The following is a 12,161-nucleotide window of genomic DNA, read 5'->3' as shown; positions in this document are numbered from 1 at the left end:
CATCTGAAATGATTTAAGTGCAGAGTTGGATAGATTATGTTTATTAGAGTGAAGCTACCAGAAAAACATATCCTCTTTTCCAATTTGGCAGAGATGATGCTGATTAATCCTCTATCATCCCATTTTTTTCAGCTGCTGTTAAAATGTCCCAGCTTCTTTCTCCTCCTCCCACTTTTCCCCTTTGTCTTGGCTTCCTTTGGTTGCAGCAAACAGAGTTCAAATTGCAAAGGTAACTTGCTTTCAGTTAATTCAGAGGAGGAGAACCTGTCCATTCCCAGTTGACTCGGGTAAAAGCAAACTGCTGCATCCTAGAATCATAGAGTTGGAAGAGGTTCCAATGGCCATCCAGTCCAACCCCCGTCTGTCACATAAGACACAATTTAAGCCCTCCTGACAGATGGCCACCCAGCCTTTGGTTTAAAATCTCTGAAGAAGGTGACGTCGTTGAATTCTCTCCAAACGTATATGCTCTTCTTAGAATCATGGAATTGAAAGACGCCCCAAGGGCCATCCGGTCCAGCCCCTTACTGCCACATAACTCACAATCCAAGCCATCCTGACAGATGGCCACCCAGCCTTTGCTTTAAAACCTCTGAAGAAGGTGACACCACTAAATCCTCTCCAAACGTGTATGCTCTTCTTAGAATCATGGAATTGAAAGAGGCCCAAGGGTCATTTGGTCCAACCCCCGTCTGCCACTTAAGAAGACACAATCCAAGTCCTCCTGACAGATGGCCACCCAGCCTTTGCTTTTAAATCTCTAAAGAAAGTGACCCGCTGAATCCTCTCCAAACACTCTTCTTAGAATCATGGAATTGAAAGAGACCCAAGGGTCATTTGGTCCAACCCCCGTCTGCCACATAAGAAGACACAATCCAAGCCCTCCTGACAGATGGCCACCTAGCCTTTGCTTTAAAACCTCTGAAGAAGGAGATGCCACTGAACTCCAAAGCAGCGTAACCGTCAGGACATTGTTCCTAACGTTTATGCGGAACCACTTTTCCTGCAATCATAGAATTCTAGAGTTGGAAGAGTCCTCATGGGCCATCCAGTCCCACCTCCTGCCAAGAAGCAGGAAAATTGCATTCAAAGTGCCCCTGACTATGGCCAAACAGAAGGTTGGGAAAGTTTGGAACATTTTTTTTTTTGTGAAAATCGGAATTGACTTTAGAATCGAACCACCAGCACCATCTACATCCGAAACAAGTTTCGAACCAATTTTTTTTTTTTTTGGATCAAACAAGCCTGGATAAGCAAAAATTTTCGATAATAAGGAGGGATTAAGGAAAAACCTATTAAACGTCAAATTATGTTATGATTTTACAAATTAAGCCCCAAAACATCATGTTTTACAACAAATCGACAGAAAAAGCAGTTCAATACACAGTAACGTTATATAGTAATTACTGTATTTACTAATTTAGCAACAAAACATTGCAATGTATTGAAACAGCTGTGGATCTGGGCGGGAGTCAGACTGTGTTGGACAATACAGAACGTTGGATGAGCGAAGGTTGGATAAGCGAGACTCTACTGTATTTCTGTTCGTATCTAACACCAGGACCCTTCTGCAACTGGCTCACTTCCTCGACTCTTTCCAGATCTTCTATCATCTGCTCTCCTCCGTCTCTGGCTGGTGAGGCAGACAGACAAATTCTGTCTGCTTCTCATGTCTAAACTAAATAAAAACCTCTTGATTGGATTAAAAGAGCCACGATCGTTGGGAAGGCCTTTGTATCAGTCTCAGAAGCAGTTCTGGGTTGTTTGTATTCTTTAATCAGTTGCAAAACCGAGCTAATAACAGAGACACATCCTGCCCTATTATGCCACAGTCCTTTACTCACAGCCAAGTTTTATCATTTGAGATGAGAGCCAGCATGGTGTAATAGTTTGTGCATTGGACTATGGCTTTGGAGACCAGGGTTCGGTTATGAAATCAGCCCATAATAATAATAATAATAATAATAATAATAATAATAACTTTATTTGAATCCCGCTACCATTTCCCCAAGGGACTCGGTGCGGCTTACATGAGGCCAAGCCCAAAGTACAGCAAACAAAACATCAATAAACACCCTTGACACCCTCTGGATGCCTTTGGGCAGGTCACACTCTCTCAGCCCTAGGAAATCCCATTATAAGGCAGTGGTTCTCAACCTTCCTAATGCTGCGACCCCTTAGTACAGTTCCTCATGTTGTGGTGACTCCCAACCATAACATTATTTTCATTGATACTTCATAATTGTCATTTTGCTACTGTTATGAATCGTAATGTAAATACCTGATATGCAGGATGTAGTTTCATTCACTGGACAAAATTTGGGACAAATACCCAATTCACCCAAATTTGAATACTGGTGAGGTTGGTGGGGATTGATTTTGTCATTTGGGAGTTGTAGTTGCTGGGATTTATAGTTCACCCACAATCAAAGAGCATTCTGAACTCCATCAACAATGGAACACAGAACTCCCATGAGCTACAAAAAATACTGGAAAGGTTTGGTGGGTATTGACCTTCAGTTTAGGAGTTGTAGTTCACCTACATCCAAACAGCACTGTGGACTCAAACAATTATGGATCTGGATTAAACATTGCATAAATACTCAATATACCCAAATGTGAACACTGGTGGAGTTTGGGGAAAATAGGGCTTGGCATTTGGGAGTTGTAGTTGCTGGGATTTATAGTTCACCTACAATCAAAGAGCATTCTGAACTCCACCAACAATGGAATTGAACCAAACTTAGCACACAGAGCCCACATTTTTTATTTTTTTATTTTTGTCGTGTCAGGAGCGACTTGAGAAATTGCAAGCCGCTTCTGGTGTGAGAGAATTGGCCATCTGCAAGGACGTTGCCCAGGGGACGCCCAGATGTTTTGATGTTTTTATCATCCTTGTGGGAGGCTTCATTCATGTCCCCGCATGAGGCGCTGGAGCTGATAGAGGGAGCTCATCTGCACTCTCCCCAGATTCGAACCTGCGACCTGTCGGTCTTCAGTCCTGCCGGCACAGGAGTTTAACCCACTGCGCCCCCGGGGGCTCCAAAGCCCCCATGACCAACAGAAAATACTGTGTTTTCTGATCGTTTTGCCGACAATCCCTCACACACACACCCCAGGGGTCTCGACCCCCAGGTTGAGAAATGCAGAATTAACTAGAGGAAAGCTGTCCTGCTCCCTGCTCTCTGGGGGATCCTTTTTTGGGAGGTGTTAGCTGGCCCTGATTGCTTCTTACCTGGAATTCCCCTGTTTTTTGAGTGTTGCTCTTTATTTACTGTCCAGATTTTATAGTTTTGTAATAGTTTTTTTAAATACTGGTAGCCAGCTAACACCTCCCAACAAAGTATCCCCCAGGTAGGAAGCAGCCAGGCTTTCAAGCCCCTGGGGAATCCTTTTTTGCGAGGTGTTAGCTGGCCCTGATTGATTCTTGTCTGGAATTCCCCTGTTTTTGAGTAAAGAATGTTGCTCTTTATTTACTGCCCGGATTTTATAGTTTTGTAATACTGTTTTGTTTTTTTAAATACTGGTAGCCAGCTAACACCTCCCAACAAAGGATCCCACAGGTAGGAAGCAGCCAGGCTTTGAAGCTACAAGGCCATTCAATGCTAATCCAGTTGACCACCTGCAACATTCACACTTGCCTCAAGTAGAACGAGAGTTCTTTCTCATACCCTGGACATTCCACAGATATATAAACCTCACTTGCCTAGTTCCCAACAAACCTCATAACCTCTGAGGATGCCTGCCATGGATGTGGGTGAAACGTCAGGAGATAATGCTTCTCGAATATAGCCATACAGCCCGGAAAACTCCCAGCAACCCAATAATTCGGGCCATGAAAGCCTTCAACAACAGATTGTGCTCAAATTGCAATTGGACAACAGGATGGTATCTCAAAAGGTGAACGCATGGAGAAACACAAGAAAAACCACCCCAAAGTCCAACTCTGTTTGCTAGGATGAAAAGCCCCCTGGCTCTCTTACCTGCAAAGGTGAAGATGAATGTGCTCGATCCCTGCTCTCTTCTCCCTCTGCCATCCTTGCTTGGTCTTGCTGGAGTTTTAAGGCACTCTCACCCCCAACTTGGAAGGAGGAGGGAGGGAGATTTCAGAGGAGGGGAGTGAGTGGGATAATGAGGATGAGAGGAAGAGGGATGCTCCTGCCTTCTTCTCCCACTGGGTCTGGGGCGCGTGCCGTGGGGATGTCCCTCTGGGGCCTTGCAGCTCGGCATCCTCCAAGATGCTCTTTGGCAGCTGGAGATCTCATCTGGCCTGGCCCACACAAGGACGGAGGGAGGATTTATTTGCCATTAGTGGAAAGGCAGGCTGCGGGTGTTTACTTTTCAAAGGCCAAAGGGAAGGCTGTTTGAAAAAATTGGACAAGTGGAAGGAAATGATACCCCCAAAAGTGATCATTCTACCATGGCAGGAGTTGCACTCTGTGGGTGTGGAGTGGGCTCTGTGAAGACAAGGAAGAGAGAAAAAGAAAAGGGGAGGGAAGAAGAAGGAAGGAAGGAAAAGGAAGAAAAGGAAGGAAGAAAAAGAAAGAAAGAAAGAAAGAAAGAAAGAGGAAGGGAGGGAGGGAGAAGAAGAAAGAAAAGGAAGAAAAAGGAAGGAAGGAAGGTAGAAAAAGAAAGAAAGAAAAGGGATGGGAAAGAAAGAGGAAGGAAGGAAGGAAGGAAGGAAGGAAGGAAGGAAGAAAGGAAAACAAACAAACAAAGAAAGAAAGAAAGAAAGAAGAGGAAGGGAAAGAAAGAGGGAGGAAGGGAGGAAGGGAAAGAAAAGGAAGGAATGAAGGAAGGAAGAAAAAGGAAGAAAAAAGAAGGGAGGGAGGGAGGAAGGGAAAGAAAGAAAGAAAGATGAAGGAAGGAAGGAAGGAAGGAAAAGAAAGATGAAGGACGGAAGGAAATGAAAGGAAGGAAGGGAGGGAGGGAGAGAGGGAGGAAGTGAGGAAGGAAAGGAGGGAGGGAGGGAAAGAAAAGGAAGGAAGGAAGAACAAGGAAGGAAGGAAAAAAGAAAGAAAAAAGAAGGAAGGGAGAGAGGAAGGGAAAGAAAGAAAGAAAGAAAGACAGAAAGAAAGAAAGAAAGAAAGAGATGGAGGGAGGGAAGAAAGAGGAAGGAAGCAAGGAAGGGAAAGAAAAGGAAGGAATGAAGGAAGGAAGAAGAAGGAAGAAAGGAAGAAGGGAGGAAGAAAAGAAGGGTGGAAGGGAAAGAATGAAAGAAAGAGGGAGGGAAGGAGGAAGGAAGGAAGGAAAAGAAAGTAAAAAGAAAGCAAGAAAAAAGAAGGAAACAAAAGGAAGGAAGGAAGGAAGGAAGGAAGGAAGGAAGGAAGGAAGGAAGAGGGGGCATGTAAGATTTAAAACACACTTTTCAAAAGTTGTTTTGGATTCAAATCCTGACGTTTTTCTCTCAAGGCAATCTATGACAAGATATGAGAGAAACACAATTAAATCCAGATATTAAAACACTGAAAGATTTTGAAATACACTTTAAAACACACACAAAAAAAATGCAAACTATAAGCCATGCATAACTTTGAAAGTGGTTTCCTCAAAGTAGGTTGGGAGCCAGCGTGGTGTAACGGCACTATGTCTCCTACACTGCCATATAAAATCCAAATTATCTGCTTTGAACTGGATTATATGGCAGTGTAGAATCAGATAATCCAGTTCAAAGCAGATAATGTGGATTATTTGATTCGATAATATGGATTATATATGGCAGTGCAGAAGTGGCCTAGATCACACTCTCTCAGCCTCAGTGGAAGGCAATAGTAAACCTTTTTGGAATAAATCTTGCAGAGAAAACTCTGCAATAGGGTTGCCTTAAGAACAGATTAAAGGTACAGCATAATAACAACAAAATTTTTAATAAATAGGTTGCCAACTTACCAGAAAAATGGGCTCCTCTTTTACAACATTGTTATCTTGGTCGCCAATTTATTAGAAAAAAATAGATTGAAGCAGAACAAATATTTTTAGAAATCTGAAGGTCACTCTTTGAAGCGGATAATAACACTTTACTCATTTCTTCCATTTCAAACTGCTCTGATCAGGTAGCAACCTGATCTGGAAAGCGGCAGCTTTAGCTTTCCAAAACAGGGGAAAGGGACTGATCCTTGGATCAAATTAAGCCCCGCTTGCTAACATTAATTTTATCTTTTTAATCAGAGCTTAGATTATCCTCCCTAGTAACCAGGCTACTCTAACGGTGCCATTAGAAATTGCAAGAAAATAAAATCCCGTTTTCCAGGAACTCCTAACCTTCCATATGCTGCAATTATTCTTTGCTACTAACATGGACATCCTGCTTCAATAGGAGCCATGTAGTCAGTGTGTTTAGGAGCATTGTGTGGCTCCGGCACCTTCTACACTGCCATATCAAATCCTGCTTTGAACTAGATTATCTGGCAGTGTAGACTTAAATATTCCATTTCAAAGCATATAATTTTGATTATCTGATTTATTAATATGGATTATATGGCAGTGTAGATACAGGCTGACCTTTCCCTGTAGACTCAGGCAAAGGCAAAATGCTGCAGCTCTTCCAAGCTTGCCCATTCTTCATTATTATTATTATTACTATTACTATTATTATTATTATTATTACTATTATTATTATTTTCATGTCAGGACTTGAGAAACTGCAAGTCACTTCTGGTGTGAGAAACTGACCGTCTCCAAGGACGTTGCCCAGGGGACGCCCTGATGTTTTGATGTTTTACCATCCTTGCGAGAGGCTTCTCTCATGTCCCTGCATGGGGAGCTGGAGCTGACAGAGGGAGCTCATCCATGCTCTCTTCGGATTCGAACCTCCGACCTGTCCGTCTTCAGTCCTGCCAGCACAAGGGTTTAACCCATTGAGCCACCAGGGGGTCCTGAAATCGCGGAGGAATTTAAAAGGGTCTAGCCCTGAAGGAGAGACCCTGCGGACCCACCAAAAAGGGCTCGCTACAATGGTGAGCAAGAGAAGCCACAATTTAAAATATTTCCCTAAGTTCCCTAAAGAATCTCACCAAAGTTGAAGGAAGTGCCACCGAGATGATTTTATTGAGATTCAGCTGAAAAGGATGCAAAGTAGCAATATTTCGCCAAGCTGAGCATAAAGTGTACACAAATAAAAGCCTTTTTTATACAGAAACTGAGTTGCCAGATTCGAATCTCCCACTCCCTGCCCCTCGGCCGGCTTGATGGTGATTGGCTGGCACCTCTACAGCTGGGAGGAGGCTTGCCCACCTCCTGTGCACCTGGGCCATTTGCTGGGCTTCTGCCGCTTCGGCGTCCTGACGAATCAGGAGAGAGGGAGGCGGGATAAGGGGGAAACAATGGATTCTTGAGAGGATTATGGAAGTAGGAAATGTCCAAGCGACCAGCGAGTCCCGGGGGGCCTACAAGCCAGTGTTTGCTATTGTCTTTGAGTGGCTGCAATAAACGTTGATGTCTGACAAGCCTGCCATAATCCGGATTTTTCCATTGCTGAGATACAGGAACAATGAAGGAATTTTGGCTGTGGTTTCGGTAGAAATGAGTTGAATGAGTAACAGATCAGGACAAAGGGTGGCTTTCTGAAGGCTTCCTTTGTCCTATTGAGATATGACCATTAATGCCAATGGCCGCTTCCCTTGGAGGGGCCAACTCCGAGGCCCAAAGGTCACGATCCTTTGTTATTCTTCATGCAAATAGTGTCTTTTGATAAGGGTTTTTTCAACTGAGGATTTTCTCCTTTCCAGGGTCAAGGAGGGGGCTCCTCATATTTTTATACATTTTTCAATAAAGGGGAATTGGGCAAAAGGGTCAGGAAAAGGTCAGATACACAGGGGGAAATATAGAAATCATGTTATAGAAAATATGCCCACTTATCCGTCCCACCAGAGTCCCATAGAAGTTCAAGAGAGTACATAAGTGTAAAGGGAGGTGGTTTCTCCGTAATAAATGTGCTACCTTCTGCTATATATGAAACATAGGGCATAAAACCTTGATTAAATGTACACACTATCTAACATGGGGAGGGTCCTTGTTGTTGTTAGTGTCTTGGCAAATTGACCAAGGCTTAACCCTTATTATCCAGTCTGGTGTCCTAGTCCCTAGCAAAACTATAAGTTATTATCTTTTATGGGGGGGAGGGGGTCATGTTCGACTTCAGTCCTATTATTATTATTATTATTATTATTATTATTATTATCCTTTACCATATTGACCAAGTTCTGATGTCATAGAACAAAATTATTGAAATGATTCAACGTATTGTCGAAGGCTTTCATGGCTGGAATCACTGGGTTATTGTAGGTTTTTCGGACTATATGGCCATGTTCTAGAAGCATTCTCTCCTGATGTTTCGCCTGCATCTATGGCAGGCATCCTCAGAAGTTGTGAGGTCATCTCTGAGGATGCCTGCCATAGATGCAGGCGAAACATCAGGAGAGAATGCGTCTAGAACATGACCATATAGCCCAAAAAGCCAACAACAACCCTATTGAAATGATTAGTGGTTTCTTCACGATCAATGAGTCGAGCCTAATCATGATAATACTCTCCCAATTTATTGTGGGGTTAGAGGTCTCTCATTTAGGAGTCAGAAAATAAACGCCATGCTAGGAGCAGATGTCACGCCACGGTAAGCAACATCCTGGGGAGAGAGGATGAGAAAAAGTACTCATAAACACATTAATACAATGGCTGGTTTTTAAAGAAAATGACAAAATTGCCAATGCTTTGCATCTATCTATTTACGGACGCGGGTTTGGAAATGTCAGCTTGTTGTGAAGTCACAAAGAGGATCCCAAGAGGAGGGGAAATGGATTCCACATGAATACACAATGCCCTTTAGCGTAATGTCTCATCATGAAAAATCTGAAGCAACTTGGGAACAGATTTGAAATCCTAAAGTTTAGGATATAAAAAAGAGGAAGGGAGGGGGGAAAGAACAAAGAAGGAGTATAGCCACATCTTTAAGACTAACTGAGCCGCAAGGAGAGGTGGAAAATAAATTATTATTATTATTATTATTATTATTATTATTATTATAGTGTAAGACAAGTTCTTCAGATGCTCTATACTGGATCTGAAGAACTAGTGTATTTTGCTGCCACCCTGTTCCAAAGACAGGGTTGAATTAGGATAAACAGGGAACAGATAATAGTAATAATATAGGGTTGTTGTAGGTTTTTTCGGGCTATATGGCCATGTTCTAGAGGCATTCTCTCCTGACATTTCGCCTGCATCTATGGCAAGCAGCCTCAGAGGTAGTGAGGTCTGTTGGAACTAGGAAAATGGGTTTATATATCTGTGGAAAGACCAGGGTGGGACAAAGGACTCTTGTCTGCCGGAGCTAGGTGTGAATGTTTCAACTGTATGTGTGTGTGTGTGTGTGTGTGTGTGTGTGTGTGTATATATATTCTCTCTATATAAAAATGCTCTGTGCATAATGAGTACCTTAACAACAAAAGATCCAATGAACGAAATCACACCAAATTTGGCAACAAACGTCTCACAACACAAGAAGTGACCATCACTCAAAAAATTGTGTTTTGTCATTTGGGAGTTGTAGTTGCTGGGATTTATAGTTCACCTACAATCAAAGAGTATTCTGAACTCCATCAACGAGGGAATTGAACCAGACTTGGCACACAGGACTCCCATGACCAACAGACAACACTAGAAGGGTTTGGTGGGCATTGACCTTGAGTTTGGGAGTTGTAGTTCACCTACATCCAGAGAGCACTGTAGACTCAAACAATGATGGTTCTGGACCAAATTTGTCACAAGCACTCAATACGTCCAAATATGAACAGAGATGGAGAAATAGACCTTGACATTTGGGAGTTGTAGTCACTGGGATTCACAGTTCACCTACAATCAAAGAGCATTCTGAATCCCACAAATGACAGAATCGGAGCAAACTTTCCACACAGAACCCTCATGACCAACAGAAAATACTTAAGGCCATCCAATCCAACTCCCTTCATCAGGGCAAGAAAACGTAATCAAAGTCCTCCTAACAAAGAGCCATCCAGCCATAGATATAGATAGATAGATTGATATAGATAGATAGATATGATTCACAAACACACAGATTTAGCATCATAGATTTGAAAGGGACCCCTAAAGAAGGACAATTATATGTTGCATGTTCCAGAGTAGGCAAACCAGACAATCTCCACATCAACAACAAGGAATACTGTTTACCCACAAGCATAAAGGAATTACATATATTAGAAACCATTACTTTATTTTCCAGATCACAAGACTGGGCCACAGCAATGCGTGGCAGGGGATGGCTAGTTATTATTATTATTATTATTATTATTATTATAGTATAAGACAAGTTCTTTGGATACTCTATTTTATTTTTATGTAAGATCCGCAAATATGCGCTGATACATACCAGCGCACATGCGGACAGGATCTGCAGCAGTGAATCTCATCCAAAGACCTTATCGTTTCTCAACGCTTTAATAAAATTGTATCTTTTCTTGTAACTTTTTTGCCTATCTTGTATCCTTTACTCTCTGCTCTATTCTTATATGTATCAAAACATATACTAAATGTATGATTTCTGCCCAAGCAAGCCGCAGGGGTCTTCGCCTCTTTGCTGACTCCGCTGTGGAATTTTCTGAACATATGGACTGAGCAATCCCACTGCACAAAGGTGACAATTGAGCCATTGTGTAGATCAGCTGGCAGTTTCCAATTCTGGTCTGATAGCGCCGGCAGTCAAATGTATAAAACCTCAGTCTCTGTATTTCATGTATACCCTGTACATTTTGGAACCAGCCATCCTTGCATCCTTCTGGCTTAGTGTGAACACTCACCGGGCACGAACCCTCTGTATCCGCGGTACTAGTCTAAATTTGACCTTATCATGACCAACATTACATACTTGTAGTGTTTGAGGGCAATGACAGAGGATGATGGGAGTTATATTTTATATTTTATTTATTTACAGTATTTATATTCCGTCCTTCTCACTCTGCGGGTGACTCAGGGCAGATTAAAATGTACATATACATGGCAAACATTCAATGACATAGACATACAACATATATAGACAGACACAGAGGCTATTTAACATTCCAGCTTTTTCATGAGGGTATTCTGGCCACCAGGGGAGCTATCGCTTCATCGTCCATTTGTGATACTGATGAAGTACTTACTCATTCTTTGTATGCTTGCTGGAGATTTTTATGGCATCGTAAATTAGCCTCCACACATAAGTGGTACCTAAATTTCCTACTTGACTGATGCAACTGAGGAGGGCGACTAAAATGATCAAGGGTATGGAGAACAAGCCCTATGAAGAGCGGCTTAAACAATGTCTTGCTATTTTATTGTGTATTGATGTTTTTAATTGTTAACTCTTTGAAATGCTTTTTGTATTGTTTGTGAATTGATTCAGGCATCGAATTGTGCCTTCATCTGTAAGCCGCCCTGAGTCCCCCTTGGGGTGAGAAGGGCGGGGTAAAAGTAATTGAAATAAATAAATAAATAAATAAAAGAGCTAGGCATGTTTAGCCTAAAGAAGAGAAGGCTGAGAGGGGATATGATAGCCATGTATAAATATGTGAGAGGAAATCACAGGGAGGAGGGAGCAAGCTTTTTTTCTGCTTCCCTGGAGACTAGGACATGGAACAATGGCTTCAAACTACAAGAAAGGAGATTCCATCTGACCATTAGGAAGAACTTCCTGACTTTGAGAGCCGTTCAGCATTGGAACTCTCTGCCCCGGAATGTGGTGGAGGCTCCTTCTTTGGAAGCTTTTAAATCGGAAACTTCTGGCTTAGTGTGAACACTCGCCGGGCACGAACCCTCTGTATCCGTGGTACTAGTCCAAATTTGACCTTATCATGACCAACTTTACATACTCGTAGTGTTTGAGGCTGGATGGACATCTGTCAGGGGTGCTTTGAATGCAATATTCCTGCTTCTTGGCAGGGGGTTGGGCCCATGAGGTCTCTTCCAACTCTATGATTCTATGATTCTAACTGTCTTTCGGGTTGCAAAGGTCGACAGCAAGCTACACAAATTGGTTGGAAGCTCTCTCCAACCCGGGCTGGCTTTGAACTCATGACCTTTTGGTCAGTAGTGATCTGTAATAATCTTAATGCAACTGACTCCCAGCCAGCTGCGCCACAGTCGTTATGCATTTATAAATTCCAAAATCAAAC

General features: G+C 42.5%; 1 protein-coding gene across 1 annotated transcript in view; it reads right to left on the bottom strand.

Moving 5' to 3' along the window:
- LOC132780554 (gastric inhibitory polypeptide receptor) overlaps window positions 1-4,588 on the bottom strand; it is a 32,320-nt gene extending 27,732 nt beyond the window's left edge. Inside the window, exon 1 of the mRNA XM_067461011.1 lies at window positions 3,984-4,588. The gene's annotated coding sequence lies outside the window, so the exon portion shown is untranslated. The remainder of the gene's footprint in view (window positions 1-3,983) is intronic.
- Between the last annotated feature and the right edge of the window lie 7,573 nt (window positions 4,589-12,161).

This window comes from Anolis sagrei, chromosome X (assembly GCF_037176765.1).
Source record: "Anolis sagrei isolate rAnoSag1 chromosome X, rAnoSag1.mat, whole genome shotgun sequence".
Taxonomy (NCBI): domain Eukaryota; kingdom Metazoa; phylum Chordata; class Lepidosauria; order Squamata; family Dactyloidae; genus Anolis; species Anolis sagrei.
The sequence above is the reverse complement of the archived record's forward strand: the minus strand, read 5'-3'. Positions and strand labels throughout refer to the sequence as shown.